This window comes from Camelus ferus, chromosome 35 (assembly GCF_009834535.1).
Source record: "Camelus ferus isolate YT-003-E chromosome 35, BCGSAC_Cfer_1.0, whole genome shotgun sequence".
In the NCBI taxonomy this organism is placed as follows: Eukaryota; Metazoa; Chordata; class Mammalia; order Artiodactyla; family Camelidae; genus Camelus; species Camelus ferus.
The window spans coordinates 8361892-8389044 of NC_045730.1; the positions used below are offsets into that span (position 1 = coordinate 8361892).

General features: G+C 40.2%; 1 pseudogene; it reads left to right on the forward strand.

Moving 5' to 3' along the window:
* The first annotated feature begins 10185 nt into the window (after positions 1 to 10185).
* Positions 10186 to 12008, forward strand: LOC116661619 (annotated as a pseudogene).
* The last annotated feature ends 15145 nt before the right edge of the window (positions 12009 to 27153 follow it).

Genomic DNA, 27153 nt, shown 5'->3' on the forward strand with positions numbered 1-27153 from the left:
GTACACAATGGAGTGTTACTCAGCCATGAGAAAGAAGTAAATGGTGCCATTTGTGACGACATGGACGGACTTTGAGAGCATTATGCTAAGTAAGCCAGACAGACAAAGACAAGTACTGTACATAACTTACATGTAGAATCTAAAAAAGGTGAGCTCATAGAAATAGAGAGTAGAATGGTGGTTACCAGGGACTGGAAAGGGGGAGATGGGGAGAAATTGATCAAAGTGTACAAACTTCCACTTAAAAAATGAATAAATGATTGTGCTCTGATGTACAGCATGGTGATTGTGCTTAATAAGGCTGCATTAATAATACTTGAAAGTTGTTAAGAATGGATCTTAAATGTTCTCACCACAAAAAATAAATGATATATGATGTAACAGAGGTGTTGGCCTACACTATGGTGGTGATCATTTTTCAATAGTAAGTGTATCAAAGCAACACAGTTGTACACCTTCAGTTTGCACAGCTGTATGTCAATTGTATCTCCAAAAGCTAGAAAAAAAATTTAATGAGCAAAATATGAACAGATACCTCAACTAAAAAGATATACAGATGGCAAATAAGCATATGAAAAGATGCTCAACATAATGTGTTCAGGGAATCGCATGTTAAAACAATGATACAATACTACACTCTTATTAAAATGGCAAAAATCCCCCCCCAAAAAAGCAGGAACCCACATCCCCTGTTGATGGTAATGCAAAATGGTACAGTCACTTTGGAAGACAGTTTAGCAGTTTCTTACAAAACCAAACATACTCTACCTTATGATCCTGCAATCACACTCCTTGGTATTTAGCCAAATTGTTTGAAAACTGTATCCACAACTTCTTCACATAAATATTTATAGCACTTTATTTATAATCACCAAAAACTGGAAATTATCAAGATGTCCTTCAATAGTTGAACAAATAAACAAATTGTAATACATCCATACAATGGAATAGCATTTTAGTGATAAGAGGAAATAAGCTATGAAAAGACAGAGGAAATTAAATGCCTATTCTAAGTAAAAGACATATGTCTGAAAACTATACATTGCTTGATTCCAACTGCTTGGCATTTTAGTAAAGGCAAAACTATAGTGAAAGTAAGATAGTGAAAAGATAAGTAGTTGCCAGGGTTTCCAAAGAAAGAAGGAACTGATGGGCACAGAATTTTTAGGGTGTTGAAACTACTCTATGTGCTACTGTAACAGTGGTTACATGATGTTATGCATTTGTTAAAACCCACAGACCTGCACAACAAAGTGAACCCTACTGTAGACCACAGATCTTAGCTAATAATAATGTCAGTGTTGGTCCATCAATTGTAACAAACATACCAGACTAATGCAAGGTGCAAACAACAGGAGAAACTGTGGGGGTGGGGCAGGGGAGACGGGCTATGTCAGAACTCTCTGTACTTCCTGTGCAATGTACAATTCTCTGTAAACCTAAAATTCCTCTAAAAAAAATAGAGCCTATTAACACCAAAAAATTTGGCATGAGTCCAAGAACTGAGCAAGCTTGTTGGGTTAGCAGCCCTCAACCTTCTGCATCTCCATTTTCCCCTTTTCTACTGGTAAACGTGAAGCAGCGCCCTCATTGGTTGTGCATCTGTGGTTCCCCTTAGGATGCCAAACGCTGATAACCATATCCACAACTCCCTGTGGGTCAAGGCCATTTGGCTGCCCCTCTGACCTTGAGGATCATTATGATCCTGAGTTACAGCCTCCTGGCTTCTGGCAATTAGAACCCACCACCTGATCCAAGGCCCCATCATCCCCCTGGATAAGAATGAGCCCAGTTCTTCGACCACCTATCCTATCAAAAGCTCTAGCCTACTGAGGAGAGTCACCACTGAACTTGGTGGTGCTGGCGTCAAGTTCACCAGCACATCCCCCTCATGGTCTTGGTTCATGATGGATCCTCCGGGCTTCCCCACCTGCCTCTAGTGTGTGTCCCTCAGCTCTACCCTCTGCCCAGAAAACTCAGGCACATCCACTTCACTTGCCTCTGCCAATCACTTTCTCTAGGCTTATAAGAGCCATCCAGAAATGAGTTCCCCCTCATCCCCTGGACTCTTTACTGGGGTTTAAAATCCTGTGCTGTGAAGAAGTTCTCCCAAGTCCATGAATTATTGCTAATTCAGCCTAACCTCCTGGTACCCTCATAATCCAGCCCTGGGGTTCTCCTTAGGCTCTGGATGGTGTACACATACACCTGATTCTTGCAACTTCTATGGTGCATAATTTCTTTTATCAAGCCCAGCCCATCCACAGCCAAGGTAGGCTGGGGTTTAAGTCTAGTTATGGGCAAGGCCGCCAAGGCACAAAGAGCTAATTAAGGCCTTGTCCCAGCTTCACGGGAATAACAGTAAATACTCCAAGAAGGCGCATACAGATTTATTCTGTAAAGGATGTATTGTAATGGACTCAACCCGTATTCAGAATTCATCTGGAATTGAGACAAAGAACGCTTCATTTAGAAAGATATTAACAAGACTATAAGTAGCTGCTACCCCTGCAGATGGTATTGTGGGCAGAGGTGAGATTCTCATTTCTATCTTTCAGTATTTCCTCCAAATGGTAGGTTATAGATAATCTTCTCTTACCTTGTGTAATTTTTAACACTTATCAAATATTAATAAATACATTTTAAAACAAAAAGATAGAATAAGTTTAAACTTTCACATTACATAATGCAGCTAAAAGCACACTATAAAACCTAATCTAAAGAAAGAATAATTATTGCAATAGGGAAATTCTGTTAGTACTGAAAATCTGGGTTCTGAAATAGGACGCTTGAACAGTTCTCTTAATATCAAAATGTTTTCACTTTCCTTATCTGTCCCATTTGTTTAACTCAAACAGAAAATCCATATGGGTAGACCTTGTTTTATTGCCCTTTGCTTTACTGCAGTTTGCAAATACTGCAAAATTTTTTTTTTTAATATAATGAAGGTTCCTGGCAACCCTGGGTCAAGCAAGTTTATCAGCACCATTTTTCCAACAACATTTGCTCACTTTGTGTCTCTGTCACATTTTGGTAAATCTCACAATATTTTAAATGCTGTTGTTATTATTACATTTGTTATGGTGGTCTGTGATCACTGCTCTTGGAAGTTACTATTAGAAAAAGATTACAACTCACTGAAGGCTCAGATGATGGTTAGACCTTTTTAGCAATGAAGTCTTTTCTTTTAGTAAAGTTATATTCATTGGCTTTTTTAGACACGATGCTACTGTATACTCAATATACTATAATATTGTATAAACATATCTTCCACACTGGGAAACCAAAAAATTCATCTGACTCACTTTATTGTGATAATAACTTCATAGCAGTGCTCTCAAACTGAATCTACATCTCCAAGGTATGCCTGGACTCTGGTCGTAGAATTCAGAACCACTATCACTGTGAGTTTTTTTTTTTAATTAAAATGGATCAGTCTATACTTTTACTTTTCTGTTCACTCCATGTAAGTCTAAGACTTCCATTCATCCATAAGTTTAGCTCTGCACTCATCTGGTAGATGGCAGTGACATACTTAGTGCCCCTAAACCAGTTCAGATCTTCCTTGGGACAACCCAAGGAAGACATCCCAGTCAGTCATCTGTGCCAAGTCTCAAGGCTGGTAGATTCCTGAATACAGCCACCGCACAAATGAAACCCTGCCTCGTATGAATTCCATGCTAATTATCAGAGTGCATTGTAATGGCCCATGTGTCTGCTCCCCAGTAGAACTGACAGGGTTGAGATCTTCTTCATCAATGTATCCCAGTGCACAACAGAGTAAGCCCACAGGAAAAGTACTCACAGAGAATAAACAATGGGGACTCTGCAAATTGCAGGCTAGGATTTGATACCTATCCAGGAAACGATTTTAGAATAGTTCAAAGAAAGTATGTGAGCTATCAAGAAAGAAAGCAGCTCTGTTTTCATCTGCTTCTTCAGTAACCTCTGATATTACTGGGATTTCTCTGGGAAAATGTGTGTTTGATGTAATTCCAGTTATTTACAATTCAGTGCTTGTTAAAAAAAAAGTTGCCAATAATTCCAAAATACATGATGACAAAGTGAAAGCAGGTAGGTAATTAATTGCACACTACTGTCCTCTGCTTCGACCTCACCAATGGCTTGGTTGAGGGACTTCTGAAGACATTTTCCCAATAACTAGAAGCTGTGTAGAATAGTGAATAATTCAGATGACAGAATCAGGTTCCTAATTTAATGTCTTATACTGAGCTTTAAAAAAAACATTTTCAATCTGTATCCAAAAAAATTAACCCAGCAATTCCACTTCTGGATAGAAAATAATCTTTCTGTTCATGATGAGGCTGTCAGAAAAAGCACATTTATTTTTAGGCACTTTAGTTCTCCAAGGATATATAGGAGGTTGAAGGTGAGAACCAAAATTGTCAACCCCATCACTCAGCCTGGGTGTCCAAATCAGAGCCACATCCTACCCTCTTCCTTAACACGGCTCTACCATCTTTTACTGTCTTCATTAGCAATGCGTGACTCTTCCAGGACTGTCTTGGGTTTGCACCATAAGATTCTTTGAATTTCTGCCTCAAAATCTTCACCTTGCTGTGTCTAATCAGCCTGAACTATTATATCATGATTGTTACCCAGTCAAGTCCTTGCACTGAAAGACCTGCCTTCACCCAAATTTCCAATTTCCAATGCCAAAGCTTTGCGAGGTGGCCTTCTCCCTTGCGGTGGTAAGCAATAAATTCAGCGACAAATCTGTCTTATCAAAAGCTTTTGTTGTAATGTTTGGGGAGCCAGCTTTTGACAAAGACAGCTAGAGAAGAGTGGCACCAAATAATAATGATCACAGACAGAAGGAATTAGATCACGGAATGACGAAAGTAGTACGAACAAGGTGGCAACGAGGATGGGCAGTCTGACGTGAAGGTGACCAGTTCAGGAAATACGTGATTATAAATAAAGAAAACTGATCGCGTGGGAGTCCATATGTGCTTGTGTTTAGAACAGAAGTGGAACGTGGGTCACGCTACTTCTGTTACCTAAAAATGACTAGAACTTGCATCCCTCCAGATGACACCCCAAAGACCCGGCATTGGAAGCTTAAAGGCAGAAGCGACACAAACAAATTAGACCTGAGATACGCCGAATATTTTGACTGAATCTTAGTGATGCATGATTTCTTGACATTTGCTTTTGTACTTGCCCTTTACCCTTTATCCTTCAGCGAGAATGCAGAGGTAGGAGTGGGAGGAATGGAGCCAGCGGACAGGCTGCTTGCTATTAGTACAAAACTTCACGGAAGGGAGCTGCCAAAGTTTGAAAGAGAACAGGAAGATGTCTGAGTGAAAATAAAGGTGTTTTTTTTTTTTTTTTCTTCTGTTTTTGCTCTTTAGTGGCAAACAAAGACACATCTGGTGTTTCTCACTCCATTCACCATTCTCTTCTTTCTTTTGAGCTACTTTTGCTTCGGTCTTTTAAAGGCTTGTGTTCAGAGGTCTTTGGATTTTATTCAACTGTAGTTCTGAGTCAGAGAATATAAGATGTGTATGATATGGGGTTGAGGTGAGAAATACAGGTCAGAGACTTTTACCACAAGGCACGGAAAGGTATGTTCGAGGCAGGTGATTAACAAAAGCAAGGAGGGCTGGGAGAAATTAGAAAGATTCACGAACTAAGGTAAAGAGAAGATCAAATCATTTTTAGAAGTTGGAATAGCACCTATATGGAAGGCGAGATAACTGGAACTATTTCACCAGAAAGTAGGGAATAAAATTAGTAAAGGAAAATAAAGCTCTCATTTATTATGTGTGGGTACATTACAGAAAGGGAGAAATTGCTTATGAGACAACCCAAAGGTATACAGCAAGTACAATTTAACGCAGTAGATAGATACAGAGCGTCTGACCTGAAGATCGTAGGATAGGATTGTTGTGGATGGCTCTGGAATCTAATGAAGAGATGGATTTTTGTCAAGGCTATGTTCAGAGTATTGACAGGAAAAGGGGAAGTATATTCATTGCTTGCTCCCATTCTTAGAATTGTGAAGTTGTAATGAAAACTAAAGCATCAGGGGATGGAATAGCAAAATTGGCCATGATAGGGGAACCAAAAAGTGGAAAAGAGGAATTTATCTGCTGGACCTCATGCCCTGGTGGTGTTAAGCCTTGGTTGCACAAATGGGGGTGGGTCCCACAAGCAGGGAGGTCTCCAGATGGCGATGTCTCAGTCCATTTGGACTTCTGTAACAAAACACTAGACTGGGTGGCTTACGATCAGAACTTATTTCTCCTAGTTCCAGAGGCTGGGAGGTCCAAGCCAAACGTGTCGGCACATTGAGTGTCTCGTGAGGGCTCATTTCCTGGTCCACAGGCAGCCATGGTCCCCGTGTCCTCACATGAAGAAGAGATAAAGAAGCCATCTGAGGTCTTCTTTATAAGGGCACTAACTTCACTCACCATGACCTGTTCACCTCCCAGATCTTGGGGATTTGGTTTCAACATCTGAATTTTATGAGGACACAGTCTATGGCATGCAGGGAGCCCAAAACAAAAGACGCAGATGTGCACGTTGAAGGCGATGAAGAGCTGAAGCAAAAGGTAGTCCAATGGGATCTGAAATGGCCCCCGAGAAAAGCTGACACAAACAATATTGAAAGGCATGAGAAAGGATGGAAGCCCTGAGGTTAGTGCAAAGAGAAAAAGAAACTCTGAATCCTGGACCACTCCAGCGTTTCAAGGTCAGAGACATAAGGAGCAAAAGTGGCAGAGAGGCAACAACCAGGAAGGCAGGGAGAAAGCCAGAACAGCGTGGCCTTCCAGAAACTGAATCAAAGCAGGAACTCAAGATGCCAAATGCAGCGGAGACATCGACTGAGAAAAGAAGGAACCGAGGGATACGGCCCCAGTGCGGAAGTCAGTGGTGACTTTGTCAGGAGCTGCAGACAAGTGCTTACTCAGAGTTCAAAACTGAATGGGGAGGAGAGGCATTTGGGGAAGTGATTATAGGTAACTCTTTCTGAGAGTTTTATCATAGTGGGGAAGAAAGTGAGAGAGCAACTGAAAAAAAAAAAAAAGGTGTGAGGTTAGTATCTGCAAATCTCAAACTCTCAATCTATCCCTTCCCATCCTCTTCCCTCTCTGGTAACCATAAGTTTGTTTTCTATGTCTGTGAGTATATATATATAAAATAGATAAACAACAAGTTTATACTGTAAAGCACAGGGAACCACATCCAATATCTTGTAGTAACATGGTGAAAAGAATATGAGAACGAATGTATGTTCCTATGTGACTGAAGCATTGTGCTGTACACCAGAAATTGATACAACATTGTGAATTGACTGTACTTCAATAAAAAAATATATTTTTTAAAAAGGTGTGAGGTAATAGCTTCTTTTTTTTAAGAAGAGAGAAATGAAAACATGCTTGTATGTCTCTGAGACTAACCCGGAAGAAAGGGTCAAATTAACGATGCCAAAGAGCAGCAACCTGTTGCAGGAGTGTTGCTGTGTGGATCAAGGCGGGCGTCCTGTAGTGTCCGGGGCCAGTTGAAGTGGGACAGCTGATCCACAGTCACTGGAGAGGTGGCAGAGTATAAACACAGATGCGGATTTAGGAGGGCAGGGTGTTAACAGTGCTGGAGCATACGCAAATTCTCTTCGGATTACTTCAGTTTTCTTACAGATATCTAGAAAGCAGTCATGAGCTGAGAATGCACATAGGAGAGGAGGTACTGGACGCTCCAGGAGAGAGATGTTTAAATAGTCCCACTGGAGAGGAGGAGAGATGACGTGCACCAGGGACAAGTATATGATGGGGGTGGCATTCAGAGCCCACTGGGAGACGACATGGGGCTTAGGGGCCGGACTCTGGAGCCAGAGAGCATGAGTGAGAACCTGACTTCCACCAGCTTTTACCTACATGATTTGGGCAAGTTAGCTAACCCCTCTCTCTGACCCTCCGTAAAACAAGAATAATAATAATACTTTCTCAAAGACTAGAGGAGTCAATGATTAGATAAATAAAGAGAAAGATAAAGAGATACATACACAGCATAGAATTGTGCCTGAAACAATGTTTTATGCGTTAGCTATTGTCTTTATTGATGTTAATGACCATGAATTTAAATCCAAGATAAATACCAAAGATCAACATTGATCAAAGTTACTTAACTCCTTCCTGTTTCACCACCAAAAACAGTAAGTTACTAAGGCCTGTTCATTCTAATTTAAAAAAAAAAAATTAAACTATCATGTGTATCAAATAAAGTTGCTGATATGCAGTTGCTGATTTTCTACAAAAACTATATACAGTTCAACGTATTATGTTCCCTAATTTGTGTCAGACCAGCTTTAGATGAGGAACCATGGGGATTTCTGTCCTGCTTCTTTGGAAATTTCCTTCAAATTACAAAGTTCATCTGCCTTTGCAGCCAGTCCTGTATTTTTTTCTGTATCTGTTCCCATTCCGATATGTCCTATTCTGTTCTTGAACCTCAGGGTGTTAACAGACCACATACACTCCTTCTAAAAACTTTCTTTAAAAAATAAATCACTGGCAAAAGTTGTTTTTCTAAATTGAAGAAAGAGGCATCTCAGCCAGTCAGGAGGAAAAATGAGTGATGATCTCTCAGGAGCTGAGCAGGAAGTGATGGATCCACTGAGCAGAAAGATCAATTGAGCCCTGGAGGGAGGAAAGGGAGCTTCAGTGGGGACCACCCCTGCTCCACGCCTGAAACAGAGATTTCCCGAAAAAACATGAAGATGAAAGACGAGGCAAAGTCCTGAAAACAGTAACAACCAAACTCTCTAAAAAGTCAACTCTCATTAAAAACACACACACACATACACACTCACACACAAAATCCCTCAAGGCTGAGAAAAAATGACTTGCATTGTTTTTCCTACAACATATAGTGCACCAGGTTTCAGTCCATCAAACATCCATTTCATCTTGAAAACGTCCAAACGATAGGACAGTTACTACAGCTTCAACCCAAAGAGTCAGTTTTAAAAAGGAACTTCAATTCTTCTGAACTGGATGACACACCTGCTGGATAATAATTTACCTTTAAAGAAAACATGGTTACAGTTTCTAAAGAGTTGAAGGATATCATTTACATTCAAGCTGCTGCTTGGATGGTAAGCGAGTCTGTGTTTGCCGTAGCCCCAAGCTGCCTTCCTTTCCACCGGAGAGGATGTGGGCCAGACACACAGGATGCAAACCCTCCTCGCCCCCCGAGCTGGAGGACAGCATCCTAGCAACATAATCACTCTTAAAATATGCAAACTACCGCCTATGTCTACACAGGGACAATTTTATTTTCTAACTTAAATAGCAAAGATAAGTTCCATTTCCAGGAGGAATACACTCCACAACTTCTTCATTTTGAAGCGGAGATGCCAAGATGCATAATGCATGTGTAATCTGTGTGATTTCCACACATTTTAATTGCCAAATTCAAATGGAATGAACTGTATTGATGAAAACCCAAGCAGTTGCAGTAACCCTTGGCTTAATCCATATTTAACAAGTATTGACAGGCTTTTTTTTAATTATTATTTTTTAGGAAGGCAATAATCACACACCATCTGCTGCCAGTTAAATGGAACTGATTCAGTTGTTAAGTTACAAATGTAAAGGACTGAGTTATAAATATGTTTGATTCAAATGGACGCAGGGCAGATTTCTTTTGGTCGCATCTGGTGCAGCCAACTCTGAATCACTGAAGGGTGGGTAATTCACCCCCTTCCTTTCTTTCCCTCCCCTGCTTTGCAATTTCAGTATATGAGCACTTTTGCCAGAGAATGAGCAGAACAAGAGGTGATGAATGTACATATATCCCCCCCAGGTATAGAACGCCATGTTAAAAACAGTAACACCACTCCTCGTTTTAAATGACAAAGAAGTGACCAAAACACTATACAATGATGAGCCACCTATAGGGTAACTACAAAGCAGTGTTTTTTCATTGTACCATATAGTGTCCAGACTCATGAATTTCTAGGCAAGTGCAAAGCAAAGGACCACTAAGATTTTAAGGAGGCTTAGTGCTAGATACTTGCCACTTGTCCCTCTAGAACCCTCTCCAGAGCCACCCGCTTCCTGCTCTACACTGCGGTGTGACCCAGGAGGCCGCGACCTGGAGACTAACTCCCAGGCTCCTGAATTCTGTCTCCCGTGTGGATTCGGTGACGGGGGGGAGACATCAGCCAGAGACGGCAGGTGGAGTCAAATCTCCCTCTCTGCTGGGCTGCAGGCTGTATCAGTAGCAGCATTCCCTTATTAAACAATATAGTAGCCTTTTGTGTCCTACAAGCCGCCGGCGGCGGCGGCGCCATGGAGGGAGGGGACGCATCTCGGCACGGCGGCGCGGCCCGAGGCGGCGGCGGAGGAGGAGGGGCCGCCCGCGGCCCCCAGCTCACCCCGGCTCTCCTGGCCGCTCGGCCCCCATGCCCGCCTGCCCGCCCTGCCGGAGCCCCCGGTGACCAGCGCCATGTCCCTCCAGGTGGTGGGCATTGAGCCTCTCTACATCAAGGCAGAGCCGGCCAGCCCTGACAGCCCAAAGGGTTCCTCGGAGACTGAGGCCCCTGTGACCCTGGCCCCTGGCCCAGCTCCCACCCGCCGCCTCCCAGGCCACAAAGAGGAGGAGGATGGGGCCTGGGCCTGGCGAGCAGGGTGGCGGGAAGTTGGTGCTCAGCTCCCTGCCCGAACGCCTCTGCCTGGTCTGTGGGGATGTGGCCTCCGGCTACCACTGTGGGGTGGCATCCTGTGAGGCCTGCAAAGCCTTCTTCAAGAGGACCATCCAGGGGAGCATCCAGTACAGCCGTCCGGCCTCCGAGTGCGAGATCACCAAGCGGAGACGCAAGGCCCGCCAGGCCTGTCGCTTCACCAGGTGCCTGCGGCTGGGCATGCCCAAGGAGGGGGTGCGTCTGGACCGTGTCCGGGGTGGGCGACTGAGGTACAAGCGGCGGCCCGCGGTGGACCCACTGCCCTTCCCAGGGCCCCTTCCCCGCTGGTCCTCTGGCAGTGGCGGGAGGCCCTCGGAAGACACCCCGAGTGAGTGCACTGGTGTCCCACCTGCCGGTGGTTGAGCCCGAGAAGCTGTGTGCCATGCCCGACCCAGCGGGCCCTGACGGACACCTCCCGGCCGTGGCTACCCTCTGCGGAGCGGCTGCGAGAAGCTCTGCACGAAGCCCGGCTGGAGTCTGAAGCTGGCCGGGCGGGCCCGGAGCGGGTGCTGAGCGGCGGCGGGCAGGCAGGCTGCTGCTCGCATTACCGCTCCTTAGCCAGACAGCGGCAAAGTGCTGGCCCATTTCTATGCGGTGAAGCTGGAGGGAAAGGTGCCCATGCACAAACTGTTCTTGGAGATGCTCAAGGCCATGATGGACTGAGGCAAGGGGTGGGCACGGGTGGGGGTGCTGGCAGGACCCGCCCAGCATGGAGTCAACCCCTAGTGGGCAGAGCTGGGGTCTGGGCAGTGCCACAGCCTGCTGGCAGGGCCAGGGCAATACCATCAGCCCCTGGGAGCAGGCCCTATGCCCTCCTCTCCCCCATCCTAGGGGATGTTAGAAGCTGGGAATGTGCGTGTCCAGGCTCTGGGCACAGTGCTGCCCTTCGCAAGCCATAACGTGCCCCGAGAGTGTAGGGGGCCTTGCGGAAGCCATAGGGTTCGGCAGGGGACGTGGGAGGGGGCAGAAGCCTGATCTCAGGGAGGGAAGGGGGTGGAGGCCAGTCTCCCAGTGGGTGATGCTTTTGTTGCTGCTTAATCTGACTTCCTCTCTGGAAGAGTGGGATTTGGAGAGCAAAGCCCCCGCTCCCTTCACTCCTCTCCTCATCATTTGCATTGGGCATTACTGCCCTCCCTTGAAGCAGTAACTCCAAGCAGCTCCAGCCCCTGGACCCCTGGGGTGGCCAGGACTCCCCCATCAGCTCCCACCCAGCCTCCTCAGGGGGCAGGGGAGAGCACTGCCTCTATGCCCTGCAGAGTAATAACACTGTATTTATTTTTGGGTTTGGCCAGGGAGGGGGCAGGGACATGGGGCAAGCCAGGGCCCAGAGCCCTTGCCTGTACAGAGACTCTATTTTAATGTATATTTGCTGCGAAGAGAAATTGCTTTTGGTTTTGAGCCTTTAATGAGAAAAAAATATAGTATCGAGCTCAAGAAAAAAAATATATAGTAATGATTTTTTTTTTTTTTAGTAACAACTTTTAGGCAACCCTCTCCTCCAGCTATGACTAACCAGTGCTCTCTCCAGGTCCCAATAATGTCTTGCTCCATAGCCCTTTGGGGCAAGGGGCAGTAACTGCTCTTTGCTGCTATAAACTTCTGCTTTTTCACCATCCCTTGTTCACCCTTAACCCCGCAAACATCTCTTCCTAAGTGTGCCGGCTATTACCTGCCAGGATCCTAACAGATACAGCCTCTCACTTGAAACAGACAGATCAACTCAAACAAGCAGAGATACCTTTTTTAGAAATAGCTAATAACATAGTAACAGAAGATACCAAAAAATAACATTAGGGAAATAAGCGACGATATTAAGATAGCACATCTGATAAACAACAGTAAGAACAGATTGCTAGAGCAAAGAAACAGAGAACCAGAAAATCCTTGGAATTAAAAAAAAATTTAACTAACTGAAATAAGAAAATAATAGAGGTGATAAAAGATAAAACAAAATCTACCAGGAAGTGGATGAAAAACACCAAAACAGGAAAATGGAAGAGAAAAGAAAATTTGAGCATTGACCCAGGATATCCAATATCCCACTAACAGGTGTTCCAAAAAAAAAAAAATTAGGAAAAATAGAGTAAATGTCTAAGAAAATAATTTAAGAAATCTAGAATCTGAGTGAGGGATGTACAAGAATTATTTGTACTATTTCTATGACTTTTCCATAGTTTTTAAAATATTTCAGAATGAAACATTTTTATACGTGATGTATGTTCATATGTATATTATACTTAAAATTTTATTTGGCTATATATTTATGTAAGAAAAAACATGTTACATAACAAAGAATCAAAATGGGCCTGGATTTCTCAGCAGCAACAACAGGGATATGGAAGCAATGAATCGATCATACCAAAATTTTGAGGGAAAATCACTTGCAACATAGAATTTGAATCCAAACTGTCAATCAAGTTATAAGTTTAAAATGAAGAGATTTCAGAACTTGCAAGGACTGAAGAAAATGTATCATGGATGCTCTTTTCCTTAGTAAGCTACAGTAGAATGTGCTAGAACAGAACAAGGTAGAAAAAAAAAAAGAGAGAGGAAGACAGGATTCAAGAGACAGGATTTCTAAGGAGGAGGAGGAAGAGGAAAAAGAGAACAGACAGAGACAGAGACTGTCATTAATTCCAGAAGAAAAACAAAAAGTTGTGCCAGAAAGAAGGCCATCAACAGTGTTCACATGAGAAGTTGAGCACTGACTGCTGGCAAAAGTAAAAACCAAAGACAATTCATCAAGACAATGGGTGTGATGGGAAATGAGTAAGGCAGTCTAAGAGAGGCATGTTGTCAACTACCATAACAGGAAGTAACTAAAGTCTAAAATCAATCATTAAGAAATAACATTTGCATGTTGTTTTAAAATATGGATGTAAATGACAAAAAATAGCAAGAGAATTAAAAGTTATTGCCTTTGCTTAAAGAGACTAAGGGTTGGAGGGGGTTAGGGTGGCAAACCTCTCTTACTTTGGGTAAGCTTGGCATTTTAATAAGTGCATATATTACTTTGATAAAAATAAAATTAATTTAAAAATAAAAATACAATAACCAAGTACTCCTTATATGTCCTATCATTTATAGTAAAACATGTTTATGTTTATATTACTTATATCTCTATCTATAGATAAATTTCATTATCTTCAAGGGGCTTTGTGAAATAAATAACCCATGAAATGGAATTAGTGATGCACCTTAAAATCATGTAGACCCGTCTGTTCATACCTCCTTAGATTTTCTAGTCCTTCTGTCCTGAGAAGTATGTTTATGCTTTTCAGATAGTGTGACCTAATTTTCTGCTTGAAAACTATTGTTGCTCTTACTATATCTTAACCTATCATTAATTTAACTTATACACATCAAAGAACTTACTGCTGGATTATCGTAAACCTTTTACACCAGGTAACAGAAAAATCTATTCCCTCTTTCTTCAGTGTGATAAAGGTCACCTTTATACAAAACAATCATGGTGCTGTTTTAGCCTTGGCATTTAAAGAATTACAGCTACCATTCTAGAAATACAGATCCGTTTTGAAATCACCTGTCACAGTTTGCTTAACCTTTTCAGATAGCTAAATCATAAGGTGTGTTGCGAGTAAAGTGAAGAGCTTTTTTAAAAAAAACAAAGTTTAAAATATATATATATACTAAGTTGGTATTAATCCATAATGGTAGGATCTGGGTAGATATAGACAGCTGGTAGAGGCAATGTAATCAAGTTTTTAAAAATTTACTCAATTCATATTTCTCAGGCCACTAGCATATAGGCACTGGGTTAGGGATATGGTGACATAAGCATGTGTCTTTGTCAGGTTGGGATGCTATAACAAAAATGCCATAGACTGGGTGGCTTCAGCAACAGACATTTATTTCTCACGGTTTTGGAGGCTGATGTCAGAGACGAGGGTGCTGGCATGCTCACGTTTTAAGTGAAGACACCCTTCTTAGTTTGCAGATGGCTGTCTGCTTGCTGTGTTCTCAACCGGCAGACAGCAGAGAGAGGAAGCAAGCTCTCAGTTCTATTCAGTCTCTTTTTATAAGGCACTAACCCCATTCATGAGGGCGGTGCCCTCATGTCCGAATTACCTCTCAACATTCCTAATAGTAACACTTTGGGAGTTAGAATTTCACCATATGAATCTGGAGGGGACACAAACATTCAGTCTATACTAGCACACGCGGAGCTCGGTCTTTGCACTAATGACATAGGGAGAAAATTCACCCTGGGTCACTCATGACTCCACACATCTTGTGAGCAGAGACACCGTGCCGTTTTGTTTCAGACTATCTTTTCAAAGATGGATTTGCAGAGTGAGCAGGTTGGAAGATAGAACAGAGGGCAGGTTTGTTGATTGTCCAATCTAAAAATACAGTGTCCCTGTTCAAAGCGAGAGAGTCTAGAAGACTTATTTGCAGCCCATTAAAAATATATTCAGATTTGTGAGTTTGGGGTTCCTCAACTGTGACATAAAGCCCCTGAGTCCACAACATCCACCTGGGCTTCCTGTGTTACTCCCATGGGAATTGGGGAGCGAGATGAACCAACAAAACACAAAGCTCATGCTGCCTGCTATGTCACAGGTACCCAAGTCCTTTGTCTTGACCCAGGACTTTCATGTCCTCTGCCAGGACCCTTGACATTGCGAATTGCTAACTTGTTAGCATGCAATTAGGATAAATCCTCAGACTGTTCATAGTACTTGACAATAGGAAATAGCACAGTGTAAACTAACATATAGCATACACCTTGGAAAATATAATAATAAAATGGCACCAGAAGTGAGAGGAAGAAAAAAAGGTCCTCAGGAGCATGTGAATGGGATCTCAAAAACAAATGTTTAAATGTACAAAGAAAATAAATTTCAAATGGGAAGAAATGTCATGTGTCGAAGTACAGAATTGAGAAATATGATACAGGTCTAGAAAGTGACAGTTATTTTGGCAGGACTAGAGAGGTAATAAAAATAAAGCTAAATATAAAAGCATTGCTTTCTGGCACGTAATATTTATTCCAGGGGCTTAGAGTGGAGAGTCAATGATCTGTTGCCTTCAGAGGGCAATAATCTAGACTGAATGGTCTAAATTTTGCCCCTTCTGCTTTCGCCTTCTCTGGGAATATCCTAGGCTGGTTTCAAAACAGAGACAGCTGCATCACTGACTTTCAGACCATATCAGCTCTCATTTGAAAGATGCAACAACCCCCTAGCTGGTTCCCCAACTTCTACATTTGTCCTACTCATCATACCACATTCCTGTCTCCATAAGTTGATCAGAAAACCTTTTTAAATTGTAAATCAGATCCCATCACTTCTGATTTAAACCTTCTAAGAACATCCAATCATATCTGAAATAGAATCTAAATTCCTATCAACCTAGTCCTGGTCTACCCTTCCCTCCCTCCCTTATTCTGAAGTTGCTAGAGACTCAGCATGGACAAGCCTAAGAGTTAAAAACTCCAGGGGGATCCAGTAAAGGGAGAGGGGCTCACACTTTTGTCACTTTTACCTCCTGGAGCTCTACCAAGTTCTCCCAGTGAAGATGAGAGAAAAATCTCTTTGGGCTTCTGGGAGAGGAAGGGGAAAAGTAATCTTTCTGAAATCTGCCAGAGCATCTTGTTCTTAACAAGGTCTGCCCTCAAGAGAGACTATTTTATTAGAAACTATTTCACTCAATTTATAAGCTAGGATTTTATATATGCAAATATTTTCTGCCTCTTCTTTTATTCTATTTAAAACAATAAGATGTATTTGTATAAAAAGAAGAAACTATTTTTAACATATTAGGGTTTTTTAGAGTCAAACCAACCTGACAGTAAGGGGAAATACCCAACTCCCATGCCTGTTGGCCGTCCTCTACCACCTAAGGGAGGGAGGGCACCTAAGAAGCACTTGTAAGGTTCACAGTCCAGCAGCACAGGGTCACTGAAAGACTAAGACCTAATCAGAGGGTCATAAGATGCTTCTCCTACCCCCATACCTTACCAGCATATTACTAACAGCTTATTTACTGCAGTTCTTTTTACCCAATACATCGTATCTGGCTATTAGGAAAAAAATTAAAAGGCATAATAAAGGCAAACAGCAACAACAACAACAACAACAACAACAACAACAACAAAACAAGAAACAGAAAACAACCCACAGCCTGAAAAAACCAACAAGCATCAGAACTAGAGTCAGATACGGCCCAAATGTCAGAATAACCAGACTGTGTATCAAAACAACTGTGATTAATACTCTAAGCACTCTCATGGGAAAAGTAAACAACATGCGAGAGCAGATGGGAAATGTAAGAGCGATAGATTCTAAGAAAGAATCAAAAAGAAGTGCTAGAGATCCAAAACGACATGGCACACTTTTTAAAATCCCTTTAATAGGCTCATTAGTAAACTGGACGAGGCTGAGGAAAGAATCTCTAAGCCTGAGGATGTGCAAATAGAAACTCTCAAAAATGAAAAATAATGGACAACAGTTCCCCAAATTTGATGAATAATGTCAACTTCCAGTACCAAGGAACTCACCCAGTCCCAAAGGATAAATACACAGAAAGCACAATTAGACACATAATCATATGCTAATGTTTCATGTCCTGAGAAAGGTGTGCCACACTTAAGTGTATATTTTTGTCAGAAATTGTAAAGATTTGGGGGAAGGGTATGGCTCAGTGGTAGAGTATGTGCCTAGCATGCACAAAATCCTGGGTTCAATCCCCAATGCCTCCATTAAATCAGTAAATGATGAACAGGAGCACATGAATTAAAAAATTTTTTATTCCATTCCCCAAAACTCTGACTCCTAAATGCAGGTCCTGTCAGAGCAGGACTGAGAACCTACGTAAACTGAAAGATCCAGGCTTATACCTCCGAAACTGCAAATAGGAAATCAATGGGAGTAATCATGTAAAGTTTGAAGCAATTGCAGTCTTGGTGGCAAGTTTCTCCTCCAAAGTGTAACTATTCATGAGAGCTAATGAAAATTAGGTCCTGGAAGAAGAGGGAGGTATTATCCCTGCTACAGGCCCTAACCTTCAATAAGCCACGTCATGGCCAAAGCTAATTTCACAGCCATCGCTAATGCCCTTTCTATATGCATGTTTAAACCACTTCACCTATAATCCCCAAACTTGGTCCCCACTGTTAAATTTATATATCAGTTGCTGGCAGCAGCTGAGTTTTTTAAGCATGGCCAACCATATTTCATATGGTTGGAATTTAAAACATTTGAAACTAATTTAGTGGTTATGTCTAGCATTAGATATTTTAAGTGCGGCAATAAACTCTTATTGCTTTCCTGACTGATGGAACATGTAATACAATTGCCACTGTGTGTTTTGACTGTCAAGATGATACATTCTATTCCCTAGAAATGTTTTTTAAAAAAAGAGAGAGCAGGTTACGTCAAATAATTTCAAGAAAAGTTTAAACCCAAGGTCATCAGAGAGCTTGAGACTCCTTTTAGAATGAATTGAAATTCAGGTACATTCTCTGAAGTGATTCAAAATCTCTTCCCAAATATACAAGTTGTCTGAAAGCAACAACTTGTGGCTGTGTTAACTGAGCTGTTAAGCAATTATCAGTGACAGCTGTAACTCACGGAGGCACCAACCAAGACCTGCACGCAGCCAACTTTTTAATTCTTTCAGCTGACAGCTACTGGATTAATATTTGACACAGTTCAATCAGCTCCACTTTATTTGTGATAATGGGACCCCAAGATGCAAAATCCACCGAGAGCCTACTAAGTGCCAAGCTCTGTGCTGCAGAAATTCACGCTTATCATCTCTCACACACATTTTTTAGACTGCAATTCAAAGAGGAAACTGGAACCCAGAGAAGATAAAGAGCTTTACCCTGACTCTGGGACTAGGGATATATAAATTCAGATGTCTCTGACTCCAGAATGCTTCTTCCTTGTATAGCACGCATGGTATGGGGTGTGTATAATTATTTGCCTAATTCTTAAAACCATTTTGTGATGTGAAGTGGCTGCACCCTGATGTGCGAGAAACGTGTTTTACGGTGCATTTTAGAAAGAGCTGTCCCACTGTAAGCCAGTCCTCAACTAAACCATAAGTGGTTACATTAATCTCCAGAACCCTCCCACTTCCTTCTGTGGGGGAAAGAGTAGAGAAAGAGTGACTAAGAGAGATAGGGACCCAGGCACTCACCCAACCCCTACCATGGTGTCTGATCATTTATGCACATGTTAATTCATTTAACATTATTCACCCCACTCCCCAGTGAAGAAAATGTTGGTTCCAATGGTGACACTGAATCTGAAATTGGTGAGATAATCTGCCCAGAGATTACAGGACTACTCAGAGATGTGAATGGGATTCAAACTGAGTTCTGCCTAATCAAAAGTAATTGCTTTCCCTATTACACCTTTAAGATACGTGCACTCTCTCCTCTCTCAGTCCCTGGAAGAAAAATCTAATAAAAGACTTTCAGACAACAGGGCAAATCCCCTATTCCCCACTGTAGACAAATGCCTCCTTTTAACCAGCCTGGCTCTGGTCCTGATTAATACCAAAAAATATATGCCTGCATCACTCAAAAACTTCATCTTTAGCCAAGCACTCGAACTGCTCTTCTTTCTTCACCTCTTTGTTGCTGAACTCTGCAGAAGGGTTTCTCTATCTTTGATTTCCCCTGAGCATCTTCCTGATGGATTCACTGTGAACCAACTAAGGGTTGAAAAGTGGAACAAAGCCAACTGAAGAAGAAGTTTACAGCATTGTGATTGGAAAATTAAATGCAACTCCCTTACAAAAAATACTTTTTATTTAAAATGCAAGTATTCATTACAGATTGATTTACTATAAATACTGCATAGACATTTTCACTAAGAAACTGCTGGATTATAATACTTTAGTTTGTTACCAAACAGGAAGTTTTCAAAACCTCGGATGCATTAAAGTGCCTACTTTATATAACAGAGTAGGAAAATTTTCATTGTAATATTTTCCCTCATTTTAATGAGAATTTCAGCATTTCTCAGGGTTGTATTTATCAGTGCACATTTATCAAAAGAAAAAACAGTTTAGATCTGCACGTACAGTTAATCTGCAATGATGGTCAAATGTATTCTAATTGATTTAATGCCCATTAAAATTCTACTTTGAAATATAAAATCTCAGACATGAAATAAATGATCAGTCATCTAGTACAACCAGAAAAAATCACATTAATTATAAATTATTCAAAGTGAAATAGTATCTCAGTAAAATCTTTAGACCATCTCTGTCTGAAAATTAGCTAAATAAGGAAGAAGAAAAATCAAGGTTTTAAATGGATTTTAATGATCCAAACATCCAGTAATAGTTACTAGAAAAAATACTAAAATAAGCCTAATATTTGTACTGCTGTTGCTATATTCAAAAGACAAAGATAAAATGAAGAATGTTCCACTAAAATTATGAAGATTATTCATTTTGAGGTTACATGTTAGAGTAACTGCTTTTCCAGGAATCTAATATACTGTTAAATGAATCTTGGTAAACCTGAAGATATTGTCAGGAAAACACGATGAATTTAGTGCTTATAAAAAAAAAAAAGAAGATAAAAGAAGTCACACAAAGTTGAACAGAGTGTAAATAAATAAATAGATATAAACAGATTATGTATCTATATTGATTTATCAGAGAGAGGGAGTGAAGGAGAAGGAGAAAGCATAAAATCTGGAAAGATATCAAAGATGTGGTATAATTGATCACGTGAAGTGTGGTAAGGAGCTAGTCTGATGATAATTTTCAGAACTAGATGGGATGAACCTAGTGGCCATGTGAAACTGGATGTGTACTTGCCAGATCATAACTTTTCAATTACCAGCTTCTCTTGGGTTATGCTAAATGCACAGGAATATTCAGCAAAAATCAAAACACAAATCGTCTGGCACAATGTATCACATACTCACATACAGGAACTGATGAAAACCCTGCATTAACACACAGTGTTCATTGTAATTTTGTCCAGCATATTTAACTATTAATTACTTTGGACAAACTCACGACCCCTTGTCCTTTAGGAATGGTTTAGCCATACCTCCATGCCTGGTTCAAGATGTTCAATCTGTATCTGAGGTTTGGGTTAATAAGGTTATAGTTATTAGTTCAGGAAAGGATGAGTGACTCACTTCCTGTCACTAACGTGCAAGAATTTACTGTCGAGTCTAAGAAAGATGTTTAGCCACTCTGAGAGAACTCCTAGAAGGGCCATCTCTCTTCCTAGTATTGACAAGAAAGCATGTAGCCCTGGGGATGGCTGGCAGCATCATCAGTTAAATAAGGAAAAATGAGAATAAAGCTGACATTGTCAAAGGCAGGCTGGAGAGATATCCATGAACTTGATCCATGATGAATTGAATAAGCCACTATGTCAAACCAGACTCAAAGACCTTTTCACTTTTGTACTTTTCCTGATATGTGAACCAGGGAACTCTCCTATGAGAGTTTAGGCCAGTCTGAGGCAGTTTTTTCTTATTTAGAACCAATCCATTAAAAAAAAAAAAAAGATATACTCACTTTACAAAGGATTAATTCCATCAAAATATTTATTTAGCTTCTACTTTACAAAAAGGAACTAAAATGTATGAAAATAAAAAGGGCCATACTTCCAGACTACATCTAGGCAATAAAACAGAACTCTGCATCACTCAGCTCATATTAAGTTACATAATGGCAACAAACTACCCAACATCTCCATGACTTACAATAAAAGGTCATTTCTCACTTCTGTTACATGTCTGTTACTGTGTGGATCTCCCCCATATTGTTTTCATTCTGAGCTCAGAGTGGCAGTGGTACCACCCAGATGCAGAATCCAGCCTACAATCCTATCAAGCAGTGGAGACCAGGATACTGCCCTGCCTGATTGCTAAATGCGATATCCAGACTCAATCAACAGTGGGGTTCATTTGAAGCCCCTCCCCAATCAGAGAGCCAGACCAGTGACCTCAGCCAAAGGCAGAACACAACATATGGTCTACTTGATCACAAAGCCCAGACTCTAGCCCTGCCCAACTTTGCGGCATAGCCTGATATCCTATCTGACCATGAAGTCTGATGTACATCCCTGCCTGCACATGGAGTCCAACCAGTGGAAACATCCAGTCAAGGAGCACAGCCTAAGGCCTCTACTCAAGAGCAAATGTGGAGCATGACCCACAGCCCTGCCCAATTGTGGAATCCAACTACAGGCACCACCTTGCTACATAACACAGCCTGCAAACCTGCCTGACCAGAGATGACTGCAGAGCCCAGTTAGCGGCCCCACCCAGTGACAGAACGTAGCCAGCAGCCCTGCCCAATCAGAGAGCCCACGCAACAGACCTACTTGAAAACACAGGCCAGCTAGCAGGCCCACCCAACCACAGAGTCCGGCTAGCAGCACTCCTCCCTTGAAATCAGAGCACAGGCTGTGGCCTTGTCCAACTAGATACTCAAATAGCAAGACTCACCTGCCCACAGATGTTACCAGGTAAACAAACCTGTACCCCAAGCTGAGTTAATGGTGAGGGTCTTTCTCTGCTGAAATGAACCTATAAAGTCTGGGGTGTGGGGAACCACTTACTGAAATGCAGATACCAATGTAGAGACATAAGATCATGAATATCAGGTAAACATCACACCACCAAAGATAACTAATAAACCCCCAAAAACTGACCCTAAAGAAATAAAGATCTATCAACTGAAAAAGAATTCAGAATAATTCTCTTAAAGAAGTTCAGTGAACTACAGAACACACAAAAAAAACTAAACAAAGTTAGGAAAACAGTGCATGAACAAAATGAGAATTTAAACGAAGAAATAGAAATCATCAAAAGCAAACAAACAAAAACTCTAGAGATGAAGAATACAATGGCTGAACTAAAGAATTTCAACAACAGACTCAACAAAAAAGAGAGTCAGTAAACTGAAAGACAGATCATGTGAAATTATGCAGAGGAGCAAAAGAAAATAAAAAGAAAGAAAGAAAGAAAAAGAATAAAGAAAACCTATGGGATTGATGGGACATAACCAAGTAACAATATGTGCATTATGGGAATACTGGAAAAAGAAATGAGAAAGAGACGGTCAGTCTATTTAAATACATAATGAATGAAGATTTCCCAAACTTGGAGAGAGAAATGGACACTCAGATTCATGAGGCTCAAAAGATCACAAATAGGTTGAACCAGAAAAATTCTACATTGAGATACATTATAATTAGTCAAAAGCCAAAGCCAAAGAATTTTGAAAGCAGCAAGAGAAAAGTGACTTGCTACATACAAGGGGGGGGGGGTCCTCCATAAGATGATCAGTGGCTTCTCAGTGGTAACTTTGCAAGCCAGGAGAGGGTGAAAAGATGTACTCAAAACAAAACAAAACAAAACAAACCTCAACCATGAATTCTTTTTCTGGAAAAGATGTCCTTCAGAAATAAAGGAGAAATAAAGACTTTGCCAAACAAATAAAATCTGAGAACATTTATCACCACTGCACCTGCCTTACAAGGGTGTTCTACAGCCTGAAATGAAAGGATGCTACTGAACATTGTAAAAACATATAAATGTGCAAAATTCATCAGTAAAGGTAAATGCAGTCAAAGCCAGGTTCTCTAATATTGTAACTGTGGCATGTAAATCACTTAAAACTCCAATTTAAAAATTAAAAAACAAACATAATAAAAATAACTATAGCAACAATAATTTGTTATTATATGCACAATGTAAAAAAGATGTAGATTGTAACATCAATTTCCTAAAGTGCAAGGAAGAAGAAATATTGTTTAAAGTTTCTGTATGCCATCAAATTTAAGTTACTATCAGCTTAAAACAGGACATTATAACTATAAGATACTTAATGTAAGCCTCATGGTAAACACAAAGGAAAAACTTGCAACTTACAGATGGGAGAAAATATTTGCAAGCCATACATCTGATAAAGGGTTAATATTCAAAATATATATGGAACAAACACAACTCAATAGAAAAAATACATAATCCAATTTTTTAAATGGGCAAAGGACCTGAATAGACACTTTTTCCAAAGAAGACATACAAATGGCCTACAGGTCCATAAAAAGATGTTCATTATCAGGGAATTATCACCAATTATCAGGGAAACACAAATCAAAACCACAGTGAGATATCACCACACACTAGTTAGAAAGGTTATTATCAAAAAGACAAGGAATAACAAGTGTTGGAGTAGATGTAGACAAAAGGAACAGTTATGCACTGTTGGTGGGAATGTAAATTGTTGCAGCCGTTACAGAAAACAGTATATATATTCCTCAAAAAGGTAAAAATGTAACTGTTTTCTGATCCAGCAATCCCACTTCTGGGTATTTATTCCAAAGGAAAGGAAAATATTATCTCTAAGAGATACCTGCATCCCTCATGTAGCATTATTTATAATAGCCACGACATGAGAACAACCTAAGTGTCCGTAGATGGATAATGGGTCAAGACTCAACACACACTCAGTGGAATATTACTCAGCCACTAGAAAGAAGGAAATCCTGCCATTTGCATCAACATGGGTGAAACTTAAGGGCATTATGCTAAGTGAAATAATTCAGACAGATAAAGACAAACAGTTTGTGATCTCACCTAAACATGGAATCTAAAAAACGGAACTCACAGAAACAGAGACTAGACTACTGGTTGTCAAGGGGGGAGGTATGGGTGAAAGTGGTCTAAAGGGACAAACTTCCGGTTATAAGAAGAATAAGGTTTGGGGATCTATCATACAGCATAGTGACAATAGTTAACAATCCTATATGAACAATCCTGTACACTTGAAAGTTGTTAAGAGAATAAATCTTAAAAGTTTTCATTACACACACAACACACACATACACAAAGATAAGTCTATGAGGTGATCACGAACTAAAAAAAAAGGAACAAAATATGAAAATGAATATATGTATGTATATGCATGACTGGGACATTGTGCTGTACCCCAGAGACTGACACATTGTAATTAACTGTACTTCAAGTAAATAAACAAACAAACAAACAGGAACAAATTTTCAGAATACCATAGATATTTAAAAGGTCCCACAAGTCTTTAGAAGACACACACACACACACACACACACACACACACACACACACACACACACACACACACACGAAGAATGGCATGAGACTTCTCAGCTGGAACCTTAGAAGGGAAAAGCAATTGTATCAGTGCTCTGGAATCACAAAGTAAAAATTTTAACCTAGAATTCTATCTAACACTAAACACTCAGTCAAAGGTAAGGGAAAAAATAGGATATTTTCAAACACATGAGGTCACAAAAACTTTGCTTCCGAAGCAACCTTTCTCAAGGTGTGTTTGATTATATTGAGAAGAGTTTTACCAGGCCAAAAGCCAAAAAAAAAAAAACCCAAAAAAACTTCCAAGAAAAAAAAATTGTACATCAAAGCAGATATTATCATTGATGCAGTATAGTTCATTTGTCAACAATATTCACATATTATCAATATTATTGTATTAACAATATTATCAGAGGGCTGGGACAAGGGATTGCTTTTTAAAATTATAATCCTTTTGATACTATTTGACTTTTAAATTATGTCCAGCTATTTCTTTGATTAAAATTTTTAACTTAAATAAAAGAAAGTAGGGGAAACAATTTAAATGCTTCAAGTTCTTTCCAAGGTTTTCATTTTATTTCAAGTGAGCTTAATTCCTTCTAAAATGAGAAACTGGAGCAAATTATTGGTGTCCTTTCCCGATTCTGTTTATTCTCTGAGTCTTAAGGGTCCACAGACACAATTCATTTCACCTTGCTGGTGGAGAATTATGAGCGTGCAAAGAAATAAAGTATTGAACTCATTTTTGAGCTATTTTCTAGAGTTCACATTTGCTGAATGAATAGGTTGTTTTCAAGAGCCATCTCAGCATCATCCTTAGATTATTACTTGTGTCATGCAGCTAATCTTCATCTCTGCATTACCACATTTAAGAAGCAGCATATCCTTAAAGGCTGATGAATGTCTGTGAATTTCATGGTAGAGTGATCATTTAAGAAAGAGATGGCTTCCTGGGATACCAGATTGTTCTCATTTTCTGTACTTGCCCATATTTTCCAAATGACTTTAAAGACATTTTTCTTTTTCTGAATTTATAGAGTTATATTTTTGAAAATGAATTCTGAGCTAAAAACTAATGCTATCGAGAGATCCCTGACTGGTTTATGACAAGGTGAACTCCACAATCAGAGCAGCATGATTTGCTTTTTTAAATTAAAGGTCAAACTTACAAAATGTCTCTCAAAGGCACAGGTCTGCTTGTCAACTTTATCAAATAAGAGCTAGATGTATTGATTAAATCATCTTGATTGGTAACTGAAATATACAGCAGAGACCCTACCAGGAAGATTGCTTAATGCTATATCACATTCTCCTAACAGGTACTAAAGCTGAAAAAGCAGAACCAATTTTGTATAGATACATACGAAATCTTTTATGGTACAGAAGCTTCAAGGCTTTTTTTCAGCTTTTTTGAGGTATAATTGACAAAACTGTAAGATATAGTTCGCCCTCCATATCCGAGGATTTCACATCCACACATTCAACAAACCATGCATTGAAAATATTATAAAAATAAATTCCAAAAAGTTCCAGAAATCAAAACTTGAATTTTCTGCATGCCAACACTATTTACATACCATTTATATTGCATTTACAACTATTTATGTGGCATTTGCTTTATATTAGGTATTATAATTAATCTAGAGTTCGTTTAAAGTATATGGGAGGATGTGCTAAAGGTATATACAAGTACCATGGCATTTTATATAAGGGACTTGAGCATCTGCAAATTTTGGTACCCAAGGTACTGCAAATGTCCTTTGAGGACATTTGATCCTGTCCAAAACATTCACTGAAGCATTTGATCTATAACAAAAGATCTTCAGTATTTGGTCCTATCTGAGACATCTGTCCACACCAAACAGTTCCTTGAAGTTTGGCCCTGTCCAAAATGTCCAATGGGATGTTTGGATTATGATTCATTAAATAATACAAACATTTAATTTCATTAAAATGTCCATTGAGACATTTGGTCCATGATTCATTAAATAATACAAACATTTAAGTTCATTAAATTTTTTGTAATTCATGATGGAGTTGGGATTTCACATTAACTCTTCTTCCTTGTCATGAAGTTTGGCAGGACTACTCAAGTTGATGACCAATTTCTTTCAAATATGTTTTCACTTGATTATTGGTTTCATATTTGTTATATCTGATAACAATTTGGGTTATATAAATTTGATTTTGTCAGTATCATTGTGAAGTTGGAAGCTTCAACTTTCATCTATAAAGCATCTTAGAACTCAAGAGCAATTATATCTGAACCTTCCCACTGAGACAACTAATGCAATATTATAGACAAGATCATTTGATTTTTGCCCATACAGTTTATGGCTGAATCAACATATTTTA